Genomic DNA, 15,262 nt, shown 5'->3' on the forward strand with positions numbered 1-15,262 from the left:
TGAGCTATGAATAGCCCAAATATTATTTCTGAATTCAATTCATTTTTTTTTACAGGAAAGGAGAAATATTTCTGACTTCAAAGTTAAATGCCATTTAGGAAAAAAATGTGTTCACCATTTGCAAACTCACCTACAAAAATTTGAATTTTATTTTCCTGTGTAACCTAACCTGATTTTGTTCTTTTCTTCTTTTCTATTTGTGTCTTTCTATATCACCTTTGTGTGTGTTTTGAACACAGACAGTTGCTCCAGGCATTCAATCACTATTCTTGACATGTTCGTGTTAACGTTTTCATAAGTATTGAAAATGTATTTTACTGTATATATTTATGAATTAATAAATCAGTTTTAATGTTCTCTCATCAAGTTCATTCAGTCTATCGAGTTGGACAAATTAGGTCACAATAATTTGGATGGTGTGAAAGTTAGAAATAATACATTCATATCTTTGTCTCCAAATAACAAAAGTGTGGGATATGAGCAAGCGTGTCTAGACAATTTAAACACTATCCATATGTTAGACCATATAAATATGTATAAAAATCCAGAATTTGTAGGCATGAACAACTTACTAAATACCTGGGACTGAAAGCAAAGATGGTTATCACGTCTCAAACTACATGAAAAATGTGCTTAGTGCCGCATTACCATATTTCTCTGATAGAGGCATTGTGGAGAGAAATGGCTAGGAATGGAGTTATGGTATATGGGACCCACATGACTCTAAGGAAGGCTAGGCAGCCTGCAGAACAATTTCGAGGAAATTGGGTGCTAAAATTTGATTTACAATATACCTGAAAGGTGGGTGAAAGGACTGCATTTGTAATAAATCAGATTGAGCATATAAGCAATAGTTGTGTTTGCTTTGTGTCAATATTGTTGTTTGAGAAAGAAGAAACAGTGTGAGGAAACATTTGTTCATTTTCTCTACCACTTACCCTTACAAGGATCGATGAGGGTGCTGGAGACTAACCCAGCCAACTCTGGGCAGCAGTCAGGGGACACCTGGAATTGGTTGCCAGCCAATCTTCCACCATGCTACCTGTGTAGAGACAATGCTTTGTAAATCTTCTCTTTTATTTATTTATTTTTATTTTACTTAAAACCCTTGACTTAGAGAGTATCAAATATATTCTGGTTTTGAGTTTTTTCAGTCAATTGTTACTTAAGCTTCCACCCACAGGAATTGTAAATGCTTCCACTGATGGCTCTAATTATTTTTTGACTGTGGGTGGTGATGTCACTGTGTGAAACATCCACAATAGTTTCTTCCATTGATTTTTCAAATGTTTTTTTAGACACATGGATTTCCAACATGACGACAAGGGAATTCTAATAGCATTTGAAAATGATAGTAAGATATTTTACCATTATTTACCATATTTGCAGTAAGTAATTAGTAAGTTAAAATTGTCGGTGGCAGTGTTTTAATTTATCAGAAACCAAGAACAAACCAAGTAATTGAAAAAAAAAATAGGGAACAGCAGACTTAATTGTTACCTGTTAATGTAACATATTAACATGTTTTTGGATAACTCCAGTCGAAAAAATACAATATTACAAGCTGTTGGCGGTCAGAATGAAAAGAATAAAAGACATAAATCGCACTTTAGAATATACACATAGTAAAGTAGAGCAGGCGCAGTCAAACGATTAAAAAAGGTGGAAAGTATAGTCCGAAAATATGGGATTTGGTTCTCTATCTGGCACATTATATCTCCAGAGAAATGTATCCAGAGGATGATCGAGTCATCTGAGTGAGAATAGGATCATTGTGACTTTTTGTAAGTGCTTTGCTTTGTGATTCACCTCACTTTCTTCACTCCAGCTCTGCTCTACTGTGAAATCCTTCACTCAGTCACACTTGACTTATTTTCTTGTCGGAGAGCCATAAGTAAAACTGGTCCTGGGGTTATCTTTTTTATGAAGTGGGTACGGGGATGTGTCTTCATTAAACTAACCTGATTACAGACTACTTATTTGCCTGTGTGAGCGCACACTGCAATCTGAAAGAACACCTGGGCTACTAGGTGACGCAAAAAGGAAAGCAGCATGCCAAAGTACTTGGCAAAACCCCAAAATGAATTGGGGTGAGTGAACAATTGCGCTCTACCATGACCTTGGGGAGATGTGAACGCTGCTTACTGCTCCCTTGGAAACCAAGTGAATACAGTCTTTTATCACAGCCTCACTATGAAATGTCTAGGATATGTTAATCCTTCTGGGACGGGGAAGAGGAGAGCCAGGTTCCAAAGGTGCCAAACAATGGTGTTTGGTGGGGAAAGAGAGCATAAAAGACACACAGAAGTAAAGGAAATTGGTTCTGCCTGGACAGAGGATAGCATTCAAGGGAGAAAGAGACTTTGGGAGGAAGACAGAAAGGTGACAGGCGTGTGCCGACACACACAGACGTCAGAGCCAACAGAAGAAAGGAGATGGAGCCACTACACTCACATGGAAAGACAAGGGCACATTGACGTTACAGCTGAAAGCCTTTCAGATTTTGTCAATGTGACATAAGAGCAGGACAACATCATTTTTTTCCCCCAAAAACAGAGGACTTGTTCAAGGTACGTGTTACAGACATGTCAATTGCCAATGTCGTTGTGGCAGTACTGTGCAACTGCAGCGTGACGTTTGCAGTCGACCAATAAAATCATTTGACTACAGCAAAGTCACATCCACATGTCATAGTTAGCAGATGGCTGGAGATTGCTCATCAGGGAAATGATGAAAATGGTAATGTAGCACATAGACGCTTGCTAATGTTCTGATAATGGGGCTAACTATCTGTGTTATGAATGAAGTAGAGAGTCGACAGTGTCATTTGTTGCGGATTTAATGGAAGCCCTAGGACATCCAGTGGACGGAGTTTCATTGAAGTGCTGAGAGGGGTTCTGGGGTTCAATTATTGTACAAGTATGGGGAACAATGAACGCTGGTATTTTTCCATGTGTCTTCCATCCATCATTTAACCAATTCATGCTGTTTACTGGAATGAAGAAACTGAAATTGTATTACATGAGTTACCAAAGCAAGTACGTACTATATTTTATGAGTGAGGGACAAATACAGATTGAGGGGAGAGCCTATATACACAAAAGGCTGTTGAAAGTGAATACCCCACTCCAGTCATGACAGTCACCTCACACTGTCACCATCTATTGAGTAAGTCGAGTGAGAGGCGTCAGGGATGCACCGGCATCTGCAGGACCACCTGCTTTTTATCTCAGCACCCAAGTCATACGATCCCGGCCTGCTGTACTCCTGTTTCATCTCTACCTAAACTGATCAGTATGCATATTGATGCATGCTGCCCGCCTGCCAGGAGAAGAGTAGAAAAGGCTATAATCTATGACTGCCATGAGGACTTTAAGGAGCCTAGTTGTTACCTCCCATTTCGTATAAATGCTCTCACCACAGCCGCTTCCCCATAGTCGTAACGTTGGAGCTGTCAGTAGGCAGAGACTTACGACCTTAGCACAGAGAGGGCATTTTGTCACAGAGATGAAAAGTGGATAAAAAGAATGTGGGCAGTGGAGGACTATAAACCTGCTTTATTGCATTGCAGTGAGTTGCTTTCACATGCTTTTAATTAATGATACCGTAGCAGACCCGGCACTATTTTGTGGTATGTGAGTTAGAGTACTCTGTATCGAGATAGATCCAGACCTACTGAGCTGTGTTAGTGTTAGAAAGACAGATGATGGTTGAATCGATAGTGTAGATGGATGGATGGATGGGTGGATAGGTGGATGGATGGATGGATGGGTGGATGGGTGGATGGGTGGATGGGAGGACGGGTGGATGGGTGGATGGGTGGAAGGGTGGATGGGTGGTTGGTTAGCAAGGTAGGTAGATAAAGTTAGCTAAGGCAGAAAGTCGGACAGATGGACGCACATATATGTAAATATGGACAGACAAATGTTAAGTGGGAAAGCCTTTACAATGACCATACTATGTTAAATTTAGCCTTCGATTTTTCTAAATCTTCATGCCACCTTTAAATGTGATTGAGATCAATTGCCGAGCACAGCATCTTTTCACCCACTCATCTCAAAGTATTCTTCATCCCTAGTTTGGCTTAGCCATAATGCTTGCTTAACAAGTTTCCTATGTCTCTAATTTGTCGGTGACCATTGTTGATCTCCTACATATTCTTGCCTCCATCCTTTCTCCCATATGTCTCTTCACCCACTCATGCACCTCCCGCAATCCAACCTGCTCTGCACTCGTGAACCTGCCTGCATTGTGCCTGTGCTTTGTGGGCCTGCCTACTCACTCATGTGGCTGTCTGCCTTCCATCTTCTTCAGCAATCCTTCCACTTTACTGTTTCCAGTGTTACCAATGTAGGTATTGAATTTTATTCCCCACCTGAAATACCCCTAAAGGAAATTACTTTGCAAACTGGAGGCAAAAAGTGCTTCAACAGTAAAATGGAGATAACACCAGAGACACATTGTGGCATTTTTTTTAAGTACATACAAATAAAACAATAAAATAATGGCCTTTTTCTCACAAACAGCAGCTTGAAAGATTGGCAAGGGCAATAAAAATATACAGCGTGATTAAAATCCATAGAAGGAGGAACAAATGCATTTTTAATGACTCATCACAAAAAGAAGCAATCTACTCTCACAAGATAGCTCTAAAAAATGGATTACTGGTTTTCCAAACTAGAATGACCGCCACTCTCAACTGTGTTAGTCCTTGGTGGTGGCTTATTTATTATACATGTATCAGCTCAATGGGAAGAGTAGTCCCCTGCTTATCAATGTTTTATTTGATCTCTAACATTTTATTTCTTCGACCTGGTATCAATTTGTGCCATGCGTGTGTTTGAAATAACAAAGACAATTAGGCTTCAATTCAGCAAAAACATTTCTAACAGTTATTGTCAGCCATTGATTGGATGCATATGAGTCTCTGTGAGCATAGACAGGCTTTAAAACTGCCGGGGGTTCTTTTTCATGTACCCAGGGGATAAACCCTTAGAAATTAAACCAAAAACCGGATATTCCTTCTTTTCTTCCTTCCTTTCTCAAAAAAAGAGATGTGGCACAGGACAAAGCAAATTGAGAATTCTTGAAAAAGTGCACAAACTTCTGAAATAATCTCATGGTTTCCAGTTTTTTGATAAGGAGGAGCTTTCATTCTGATCTTGCCTTTTTACACCTATAATGGTGATGGTCACCTACAATGCCCAAATATTGTATAGCCTTTTAGCAAAGCTTTTAGCTTCTTTTTTTAAATTACTGAGTTTCTGAGTTACCATTTTAACTTATTTACTAACTTTCAGCAATGCTTTTAGCAAGCAGTATTCTTCTAATCTATTTTAATCCATTTTAGTAAAGCTTTCAGTGAACCCATTTTGCAGGAGCCATTTCCCAGCTGCAGTAACTTGTGCATTGCATACATTAGTACCATAACATGGCCTGATTTACCATTGGACCTTAAATACCTTAAGTATGAGTTAGTAATGTTTTCCACCAATCAATCCAACAATGGACAATATTTTCATAGACACTTTGTGTCTGTTTTATTACACAGCAGCTATTTGAACATACTCCATTTAATATGATGACAAACCAAATATTAGGACCATCACTTCAGCAGCAGAGATGGGCACATACTCTATCTGAATTGTTTATTTTTATTAATACATTTTATTGGAAAGCACTTTGTGCTACGTAGAGTAAGTAGGGTGGTTAAGAGACCGTGTTAATGGGCTAGGGATAGTGGGCAAGCAGTACACATAGCTTTGGCCCATGAGACACAGTTCAGTCCTGACAAAATCACTCCTTACAAGTTATTAGTGAAGTTAACATTGAAAGGGTCGTGGGGCTGCTAGAGCCTAACCCAGCTGCCTTTTGCCCAAGGGCAGACTACACCCTAGACTGGTCGCCAGTCAGTCATAAGGCACAACGACCATTTGTACTCCCAATCATACAGCTACCAGCGGGAATTGACCCCACGCCTGCACTCCTGAAGTCAGGTCAGTGAATCTCTGCACCACGAGGGATCACCATTAGCAGAATTAATTTCTTTATTTTAAACCTTGATTAATGCACTTGGTACATTCCACATAACATCACACAGCTTGAAATAAAGATTCACATACTTCCAGCGGCTGCAGAATGCTCCAAGGTATCAATAATTTTACATCAGAAAACCACCATAGGGCTGAAATTAGTCATGTTAATATAATCCAAAATATTCCAAACAATGGCAATGAAAGTGCAGCAGTTTCACAAACCAAAGTAGGAAAACCAAAGCAGAAAAACCAACCATCCATTGTTAATAAATTAATGTCCAGATTAGACATGGAGAAGGGCTGAACATCTCAGAATTGACTGTCCCTTCCCTCACTCCACAAGTGAAAAAACAAATATATATTTTTAATCTCAGTAAAGACGCCAGTATGCTGGTGTTCCGGCTATTTTAATTTATTCCAATACGTATGCCTATTCAAATCAGCAAAACAATCTACAGGGCGCAATGGCTAAGGGCAATGGGTCTATTTGACTCCAAAACATGAAAATATTGGGATTGTCCTGTTTGTAGTGCATATCTTAGAAAGCACAAGAGCACATTTGGTTCCTAATGTTATTCATTTGCAAATAGCAGGTACATTTAAAAGGTCCGCTCATCTGACCAAACATAATGATTCCTGCAAATAACCCAAAACAGTTCTCACATCAATAGTCATAACATTTGACTTCCAACAACTGCATTTTTAAGACTTTTGTTTCCCAATATATGCACAATTGCTGTACCCCTAAAGCAGGTAAATAAGCGATCCGGCATGAATCACTTTAAAGCAGTCACAAAAGGCAGCTAGCTTTTAGGTTTTTGTCAGGATGAGTGCACATGTACCGTTTTAATCAAAGGCTCACTTGCTTTGCCTCTGGCTACATCTGCCAGTATACCTTTTTGTCAAAGCAACATAGAAATATACATGAGAAAGGATTGACAATGGATGAAACAAAGCAATGTGACAGGTTTAACCCAAAGGCATGATGGGAAATCATGACTGTCTGGAGCATATACCACCTGCATATGGAATATGTCCATAGTGTCTCACTAAACATAGGTTACATATAATACAGTGTGGCATGGTGACAGGTGGTACCCACACATGCCTGGAATTTTACATTCTTGTTCTTAAGTGGGGTTTTTTCAAGACCTCAGTGTGCCAGTTAGTCATCTCTTTTTTAAAAAATGATCCACTCTGAAACCAATTTTCAAACATTGCAAAGCAAGACCGGAAGAAAAGAACAAAGTTATCGTCCCTTTTGCCATGAACTTTTTAGACAGTTATAAATACATAGTGGCATTTCATGTAGTTATTTATCATTCCCCATTTATGTTGTTCCTTCAGTAATGATCATGGCATTTCTTATTCTAGCATTGACACTTGACATCATTTTGCACATCACTCTATTAAACACTGTTCTTGATTAGTATTACTTTACCCTCATTCTCCTTACATTGCTTAATGATACCTTGTACATAATTCATTTATGTCCTTCTCATTTTCTTTTGGTTTCTGATTTAGCTGTAGCAGACATTTTGACTAAAAACTGCCATTAAAAAAATTCTTGTGTGTCTCAGACACTTCTCATTTAGCCTCCGTGTACTAAGAAAGATAATGAGGTCTAATGTCATATGAATGGGCTTGCATAAACAACCAAATGCTGCTAAATGTCAATGTAAGACAAAAAACCTGACATTTAGCAGAAGTCCTTAATCACTGAGCTTAACTATAAAGGACAAAACAAGGTTGACGTTTTTCCTCATTTATGGCTAGCGAACAACAGATCTATCTTGTTTCTTATCTATTCATGCATGATAGTTACAGGAAAGCATGCCTGACGGTCATCGATCCTACGCTTCTAGGCCAAGGGGCAGAAATGCTTCTATTGTATTCCACCGAAATGGCCCTTTCATCTTCCAAGTGATATTGACAGCAGAAAAGCAGAGGCGAAGGCAAAGGGGGGGAGATAAAAAGGGCTTACTCAAGTGCAATCATTTTACTAAATACACCATTTTGCACTGTGTACGGCTTCAGGTTTACATATATCTATAGATGCACTCACTATGCCACTCAGAGGAGTTCAATAGCATTAAAAGAACGTCAGCTTGCGTCACCTAAAATAAACGATGTCCAATCAGATGAATAATCTTGCTGTTTAGTTGTCAAAACATCATAGGACAGTTTGGGCTATGGAACTTACACTTGATTTGATTTTTGACACATACTAAAAAGACACAAACATGCACATGTGAACAGAGCAGTGTTGAGATTCATAGCCAATACAATCCAAGCCAAAACTCTTATCAGTGATATAAACCTGCTAAACTCTAATCCACCATACTGCCAAACAGTGATGGTTAGAGCATCTGTCATGTATGTAAAAGGTGCTCTGGCAAGGTTATTATGCAGAACTGTGAAAGTGATCTTAATTCTAAAAGATCCTGCTCGTTTCTCCAATACAATTGTAAAAAGATTTCATCCACATAAATTGTAAGAGTCGTTGTGTGAAACAGGAGGAAAAAAACATCCAAATATATGCAGGAAAAGTGTTACCAAATATGCAGGACCTATTTATGTCAGTGAGCATTAGTTCATCCCACGTACAGAACAACGTTGCTGCTGCTTTGGTTGTTCTTTCTCTACACTGACGGGCATGCTACACATTTAAATTGCACGTAGACAGACCTAATGGTCAGAGGTTTGGATCCTCATGTAGACCCTTATTGCAGTCTATGGCTTGCTTCATTGTTCCCTAATAGTCAACATCCAAGATGAAAGAATCTCATTTGTAATGACCACCTCAAATGATCCAAAACTGAGCGACACAGAAACAAGACGCAAGCATCTACTGAATGCAGACAGCCGTGTTCACTTTTGTTGTCTTGCTGTCTTGGAAACCCGCAGTGAAGCAAACATCAAGCTGTGTTTCCCAACACAAAGTGCTTCTGACACCTTTGACACTGAGCTTGACTCCTCCCATTCTGACAACGCCAAAGAATATGCAGGTGATCAAAATGGAAATTCAGGGCAGTGGCAGGCAAAGGCTGTGTGAATTTTCTGCTCATGATTTATTACTACTGCTCCCTGATCACACTGACCTGTAATATTTCGGAAGACTATTTCATTTATGTCCTAAATCTGACTTTTTCTCTTGACTTACTGACACCTATCAAACATTAAAATTCTTTGTATTTCCAAGAAGTGTCCATCTGACATGTTACCAACACTCATTCATCATTTTTTTAAATTAAAAGTGTATTTTGTGATCAGCCTTTGCTTGTTGATTTGCCTTTTTTTATTTGACAGGTTTTGTTTCATTTATTCATAATCATATGAAACAATGAAAGTACCTTATCAGACATTTAGCCCATTTCAAAAGACTATGTTCCATGTGTTTGTAGATATAACTGTTCCATTTTATGCATTTGTGTGGTGGGTGTATAATATTAAATTCACATTTCTACTTCACGTCTCCAGCTGTTTCACACTTGACACTATTTTCCATGTGCCAAAAGGCAGATATCAAAATCTTTACCCTTTTGATTTATGTAGACTGAACACTTTAGAGAACAAAACACCCATAGACGGCTTGCTGCCTCAGTACAATGAATTCACCCTCTTTTTGAAAAGGTCATTAATGATGGGCTTTGGCCCCCTCGGGTTGAAACGCCGATAATCCTGCATAGGGCAAACAGGTCTAAAATGGTTCCTGCAGTGCCTTTCTGTCAAACCCCAGAGTCTGTCACTGTATGAAAAACACACAAAAAAGCAAATCACGTCACCACTCATTTATTTTGTTATTATTATAAACACCTGAAGCCCATAAGGAAAAAAAAAAAGAAAACGGGGAAGAATTGAGTCAAATGGAAAGCGAATAGAGAAGGGGGCACACTTGTATTTAGCTCTTGCTGTGTTGCAAACTCGAATAATATTACTCTCCCTCATAGATATGTAGAAAAGGGGATTTAGAAAAAAAACAGTAGATAAAGGCCTAGGTAAGTCATTTTTTTTGCAGCAAACTCTACTTGCACCTGTTCTGATTTAGAAATACTTCTAAAGAAAATATTTGGTATAGACTCAAAAGAGAGATAAAAAAAATCAAATAAAATTACAGCTACCGGGAGAGCAAGTCTGAAGTCAATTTATTACTGTTGACATCTTGGACAGCTTCTTTTAGTAATCTCTGACCAAGCACATCCCGGTGTCATAAAATTATCAACGATTCTTAATGCTTGGATAGGTTTATTTAATTCTTTAAAAGACATTAAGCTAATTTATACAGGCATCAGGATTCTCATAAATTGCTGATCGTGGTTGTGGATTATCATGATAGTCATGGCGATGCTCTTTGTTCTTGTTGAATTTGATCGGAGCACAACAAGGCGGACATCTGTTATTTTAGTCATTAACATAACAGCAGAAGCATTAAAACTGCTGAATTGTTATATAACTTTCTAGATTGATGAGATTATCAGCCTTATTAGTGTTAACATTAAATGATCCCCCTGACTGGTATGCATTTGCAGGGTTAGACAAATGATTGATCAGGAGTTGTGCTATTTACAGTATATGAGTGTTTTGGGTATATTTATAGTTTGGGGGCTATTATTACAAGGTGGGATGATTTGAGTGCCCACGTGCTTGCAAATGTGCCTCTTAATATATCTAAAACTCAAAAATAGCTAGCCAAAAATGCCCCAACTACAAAAATAGAGACAGTGGTGATGGAACGCCTATGATCCGCTTTTATGTGCAAATGTTATTCATAAAGATGTCAAGAACTGATTGGTGACATGGCAGTTTCAAGACCATCCGATCGAGACGATGAAATCAATTATTAAAAAAGGTGAGAGTGATTTACATTAGAGCAGCTGTATGAGGTGCAGGGCCAGGAAAAGGCTAAGTATATCAAATCAGGTGAAGAATGAGACAAGAGAGCACCAAAGGGTGAAGTACAGGATGGGCGAAAACAGCATTTCAATTACATGAAAGCAATTGTTTTTATCTTGAGTGCAGGTTAATGAACCTAATTAGTCTCTGCAGCATGAACCCTCTGGCATGTCAGCTAATCGCTAGAAGCTTTAGATAGCGCCAGTCAATTTTAGCATTCCGGAGTGTAGGAGAAAACAAACAGCCTTATCAGTCCAGCAAGCAACACGTTTGGGGTTTTATATCAACGGCTGGACCTCTTTTTACAAGCACTTTTCCAGCATCGCACTTTTGTATGAGAGATCAGCAATATCTGACAAGCTTTTGCACCCTTTGCAATATCTTAATAAAAACAACTTATCTACAATCATAGCCATAAGGTTTAATATTAAAATAGTAGGTGTTTTCCCCCCCACTAAGATAGGTATCTATCTAGCTAGAATATTAAGGTATAAAGAGGGGGCGCTGTCCATGGTGCTGAACATGTGGTATGTTCATTGGAGAAAAAAAATGGGTCAATTGAAATAGTAAGTTTCTTTTTTCATGACATTTCATAAAATCTTGATTTAAAAGCTTTTAAAAAAGAACATTGAACACTCATAAATAATAAAGCTGCTTTTGTTGCAACATGAGCTTATCTGCAATATTTTTCTTACACTCAAATAACCAACTTGAATGAAGTATAAAAGGGAAGAACATACAGGTAGACATAAATTATTGAATGCTTAATCAGGGAAGAAAGCAATACATGAGTCATAGAGATTTAGTGAATTGGAATTTGCCAGAAAAGGTCAGAAATTTGCAATCGACAATAAATTGCTCGCAGATTGATCCACAAAGGATGTTGTTTTCCCCCAATTTGATAATCAATTGCTGTGAATGATCAATATGGCTCTTTAAATAAGGAACATAGTGTACATTACAATCACAGTTTTCCAACATGACAGAAGGTGTGACACCTTATTGCTATTCATATTTTGCCAATTCCCACTTGATGTGAATAAATAGAGATGTTACATTTTACCAAACTGCCTTTGCCTGCAACCATTATTTAGTATATATGTAACTGATCCTACAGCTCACAAAGATACATTATTCATAATTTAGTTGTCTCCATAACAGGCCAAAATGTACGAAAACTGCACAGTCCAATCGTAGAAATGGGAAACTTAAAATAGGTCAAAAATTGTGTTCAACAGAGCTTCAGTATGCCAGTGCTTGTGGGTGTAAGGCTGTCAGTGGAGCTATGAATTCATCAGCTAGTAACAAGCATGATGATTGCCCAGCAGCCAGTGTCAAGGACCAGGTCAGCCAACGGAAAACTGGAAAAACAACACCAACTATATATGCACAAATGCCGGACTCAGTTTCCTTTTAATAATTAAAAAGTTTGGTCCTGTTTAAACCAACTTAGTTACTCGAAAATATGTTCTTCCTAGAAAACAACAACAACAAAAACTCAAGGAGAACCGAATATTTATTAACGGATATAAAATAGAATTATATTATGTATTATAACATACTATATTCAAAACGTTTTCAATTCAATACAATATCAATACATCTAATATATATATATATATATATATATATATATATATATATATATATATATATGTATATGTATATGTATATGTATATGTATATGTATATGTATATGTATATGTATATGTATATGTATATGTATATGTATATGTATATGTATATGTATATGTATATGTATATGTATATGTATATGTATATGTATATGTATATGTATATGTATATGTATATGTATATGTATATGTATATGTATATGTATATGTATATGTATATGTATATGTATATGTATATGTATATGTATATGTATATGTATATGTATATGTATATGTATATGTATATGTATATGTATATGTATATGTATATGTATATGTATATGTATGTATATGTATATGTATATGTATATGTATATGTATATGTATATGTATATATATATGTATATATATATATATATATATATATATATATATATATATATATATATATATATATATATATATATATATATATATATATATATATATATATATATATATATATATATATATATATATATATATATATATATATATATATATATATATATATATATATATATATATATATATATATATATATATATATATATATATATATATATATATATATATATATATATATATATATATATATATATATATATATATATATATATATATATATATATATATATATATATATATATATATATATATATATATATATATATATATATATATATATATATATATATATATATATATATATATATATATATATATATATATATATATATATATATATATATATATATATATATATATATATATATATATATATATATATATGATGATCATTAATGGCAGATGGAACAAAAAGTCCCTTATTATTCTTGGACAGCATGCAGAGTGTCAATGCAAGTAAAGCTAAACATCCTCATTGTTTGTGTGAACTCTTGGTATCACCAGAGCAACTTGAGACCCTTAATTAAATCTTCAGCGTCAGGACAGGAAGATCGACGTTACTGCTGACATTTTAGCTTCAATGATAGGGAAACCAAAAGTGTACAAATTCTATTAAATTCGATTAAGAGTGCAGGGTGAAAGGCAAAGAATATGGGTCACCCCAGGGAGTCTTGAAGTAGTATTTCTTTGGCCTATAACATCCTCTTAGTGGGAAATTCAATCTGTTTCGCTCCTTCAGTCGCGCTTCAGTATAATCTGACTTTAGCGTAACGTAATAAAACACAATTTAATGTGAGATAATATCAGTATTGGGCAGGATATTCACTATCAAATGAAGCTTCTCTACCCTGAGGCTACATATAAATACATTGTAGCTACAATAAAGTGGTTAAAGTACTGCAAAGAATTAAACGTAATAATGGCAAGCTTACATATGAGGTACCATTAGGGACATATTTTGAAAACTGCGTTGCTTCTCTTGAATCTGAGAGCAGATTGACCCTTCACTCCAATACACTCAAAAGGCAAACTTGGGTGGGAAACACTACTCTGTAACACAACACACACTATATTCCACTTTTTTTTAACAAGTGTCACCAACCCAACTGTCCTGATATCCATGTGAAGTTGCAGAGGCGTATCGAGAAGGAAATACCTTGTCACCTTATTGACATGAGGCAGGGCACACATAGAACTACCAGTAATTGCCAGGCAGTTGCCAGACATCTTGATACTGTGTTAAAAAAAAGTACTTCCAAGTACAATTTTCAGCATCCACACAGGGATAGGCATAACTAATCCCCCCTCACTGGTTTTATATTAAAAAGTTCAGGCTTAAGTTAAAATAAAATGGGTTGGGTGGTTCTTGCAATTTTTCAAGTCCTGGACAGATTGATGCTACATTTACTATTTGAAATATAGCCCAATAAGATTTGGCTGTTAAAATGGCGGTAGTTCTCTGTGACCTGTGCTTTTTGGAGCGCAGAGCTGTCATGAGTTTTTTTTATTGGCTTGTTGAGAGTTTTGTGTAAACGATAAATGAATCTTATGGGTTCGTATACATGAGTGTTTCAAAAAAATACTTTGTTCACACTGTATACCATCAACTTTTGTCGTTCTTACATTGAGTAAAACAAAGACTGGCTGTGATCCATCATGAAAACATATTCAATGTAAGTTCCTGCTAAAAATATTGTGTATTACGTCAGTCATGTATCCGCTTGACAGCCACGTCCTTGATATGCAGATAAGCCTCTGATGTCAGTGTAGCAGGAAAATGAAGTAGTAAAAGGATGTAAAGCTAAGTGGAGAGTCACTGTGTTCAGCAGCCCAGATTTGCCTGTGTTGTGCCATCTGACAGCCGATGAATGTCAGAACCCTCTAATGAGATGAGTTTCTGATCTCTTTGAGCTCACGGGCGACCTACGTTTCCCTTTTCAAAATTGCTCCTAAGCATCAGTTTTATTAAAAAAGCCTCTCACTGAACAGTTGAAATAACATATGACGGAACAAATGACTACATTCTATTTAATAAAATGTCTATTTTTTAGTGTGCCAAGTTGTAAACTTTAATGAATTGTATTTGTTTCTCTTTTATTATTTTTATTTTTTTAACAAAGATCTCCAATTTAGATTTTTGTTCCCATTTCCTACATACTTTTACATATCATGTTGGCTGTAATAAACAATGAAAATGTTTTGGGCCTTTGGCTCAGCCTTAAAAAAGCTGGGAGGGAATACTTTGAGAGATGTCAATTCCGCAATTCTGCACAG

The 15,262-nt window shown here is 36.4% G+C and overlaps 1 protein-coding gene across 1 annotated transcript in view; it reads right to left on the reverse strand.

Annotated features, from left to right (window-relative positions):
- suclg2 (succinate-CoA ligase GDP-forming subunit beta) overlaps window positions 1-15,262 on the reverse strand; it is a 140,272-nt gene that overhangs the window by 47,366 nt on the left and 77,644 nt on the right. The window contains exon 4 of the mRNA XM_077725598.1: window positions 939-1,042. The gene's annotated coding sequence lies outside the window, so the exon portion shown is untranslated. The remainder of the gene's footprint in view (window positions 1-938; window positions 1,043-15,262) is intronic.

Source organism: Stigmatopora nigra, chromosome 10, assembly GCF_051989575.1.
Source record: "Stigmatopora nigra isolate UIUO_SnigA chromosome 10, RoL_Snig_1.1, whole genome shotgun sequence".
Lineage (NCBI taxonomy): Eukaryota > Metazoa > Chordata > Actinopteri > Syngnathiformes > Syngnathidae > Stigmatopora > Stigmatopora nigra.